The following is a 2,665-nucleotide window of genomic DNA, read 5'->3' on the forward strand; positions in this document are numbered from 1 at the left end:
CCATTGTTTTTTTTTTTTTAATTTTTTTCTTAATAATTAATTTTAATTTAAAGAACTCTATTATACTTTACCTTCTTTCTATCTTTCCTTCCTTCCTTCCCTTTTTGAGACAACGAATCGTCCCAAATTGAGGAGATGGACTTGGAGAGCAAGTTTTATGATTTTTCCCCCTTTACCTCTTTTTGTGAGGGTATATGTGTATGCTTCTATATAAGATTTTGTCTCTATAACTTTGCTTCCACCATTTGTCCTAAGGTTCTATCCGTCCATTTTTTTGTTTTTTTTCCTCAAAATAATTATATTTTTAATTCAATAACTTTATTATACTTTATTTTATTTTACTGTATCTTCTTTCTTTCTGTATTTTTTCCTTCCTTCCCTCATTCCTTCCTTCCTTCCCTCCTCCCTCCCTTCTTTCCTTTTTGCCTTCTTCCTTTGTTTTCTTCTTTCTTTCTTTCTTCCTTCCCTCCTTCCTTCCTTCCCTCCTTTCTTTCTTTCCTACTTGCTTTCTTTCTTTCTTTCCTATTTCCTCCTACTTCTACTAATTCTCTCTACTTTCTCTCCCTTTTATTCTGAGCCGAGTGGATGAAAGGCTCTTGCTGCTCCAGCCAGGAGTCAGGACTCTGCCTCTGAGGTGGGAGAGCCAACTTCAGAACACTCGTCAAGAAGAGACCTCCCAGCCCCACATAATATCAAACGGCGAAAATCTCCCAGAGATCTCCATCTCAACACCAGCACCCAGCTTCACTCAACGACCAGCAAGCTACAGTGCTGGACAACCTATGCCAACCATATAGCAAAACAGGAACACAACCCCACCCACTAGCAGAGAGGCTGCCTAAAATCATAATAAGTCCACAGACACCCCAAAACACACCACCAGACGTGGACCTGCCCACTAGAGAGACAAGATCTAGCCTCATACACCACAACACAGGCACTAGTCCCCTCCACCAGGAAGCCTACACAACCCACTGAACCAACCTTAGCCACTGGAGACAGACATCAAAAACAACGGGAGCTACGAACTTGCAGCCTGCAAAAAGGTGAACCCAATCACAGTAAGATAAGCAAAATGAGAAGACAGAAAAACACACAGCAGATGAAGGAGCAAGATAAAAACCCACCAGACCTAACAAATGAAGAGGAAATAGGCAGTCTACCTGAAAAAGAGTTCAGAATAATGATAGTAAAGATGATCCAAAATCTTGGAAATAGAATGGACAAAATGCAAGAAGCAGTTAACAAGGACCTAGAAGAAATAAAGATGAAACAGACAATGATGAACAACACAATAAATGAAATGAAAAATACTCTAGATGGGATCAATAGCAGAATAAATGAGGCAGAAGAACGGATAAGTGACCTGGAAGATAAAATAGTGGAAATAACTACTGCAGAGCAGAATAAAGAAAAAAGAATGAAAAGAACTGAGGACAGTCTCAGAGACCTCTGGGACAACATTAAACGCACCAACATTCGAATTATAGGGGTTCCAGAAGAAGAAGAGAAAAAGAAAGGGACTGAGAAAATATTTGAAGAGATTATAGTTGAAAACTTCCCTAATATGGGAAAGGAAATCGTTAATCAAGTCCAGGAAGCACAGAGAGTCCCATACAGGATAAATTCAAGGAGAAATACGCCAAGACACATATTAATCAAACTGTCAAAAACTAAATACAAAGAAAGCATATTAAAAGCAGCAAGGGAAAAACAACAAATAACACACAAGGGAATCCCCATAAGGTTAACAGCTGATCTCTCAGCAGAAACTCTACAAGCCAGAAGGGAGTGGCAGGACATACTGAAAGTGATGAAGGAGAAAAACCTGCAACCAAGATTACTCTACCCAGCAAGGATCTCATTCAGATTTGATGGAGAAATTAAAACCTTTACAGACAAGCAAAAGCTGAGAGAGTTCAGCACCACCAAACCAGCTTTACAACAAATGCTAAAGGAACTGCTCTAGACAAAAACACAAGAGAAGGAAAAGTCCTATAATAACGAACCCAAAACAATTTAGAAAATGGGAATAGGAACATACATATCGATAATTACCTTAAATGTAAATGGACTAAATGCTCCCACCAAAAGACACAGATTGGCTGAATGGATACAAAAACAAGACCCATATATATGCTGTCTACAAGAGACCCACTTCAGACCTAGAGACACATACAGACTGAAAGTAAGGGGATGGAAAAAGATATTCCATGCAAATGGAAACCAAAAGAAAGCTGGAGTAGCAATTCTCATATCAGACAAAATAGACTTTAAAATAAGGACTATCAGAAGAGACAAAGAAGGACACTACATAATGATTAAGGGATCGATCCAAGAAGAAGATATAACAATTGTAAATACTTATGCCCCCAACAGGTACATGTAAAAGTATGAGATTAGATCACTCCCTAACACCATACACAAAAATAAGCTCAAAATGGATTAAAGACCTAAATGTAAGGCCAGAAACTATCAAACTCTTAGAGGAAAACATAGGCAGAACACTCTATGACATAAATCACAGCAAGATCCTTCTTGACCCATCTCCTAGAGTAATGGAGATAAAAACAAAAATAAACAAATGGGACCTAATGAAACTTCAAAGCTTTTGCACAGCAAAGGAAACCATAAACAAGACCAAAAGACAGCCCTCAGAATGGGA

This window comes from Lipotes vexillifer, unplaced genomic scaffold (genome assembly GCF_000442215.2).
Source record: "Lipotes vexillifer unplaced genomic scaffold, Lipotes_vexillifer_v1.1 scaffold658, whole genome shotgun sequence".
In the NCBI taxonomy this organism is placed as follows: domain Eukaryota; kingdom Metazoa; phylum Chordata; class Mammalia; order Artiodactyla; family Lipotidae; genus Lipotes; species Lipotes vexillifer.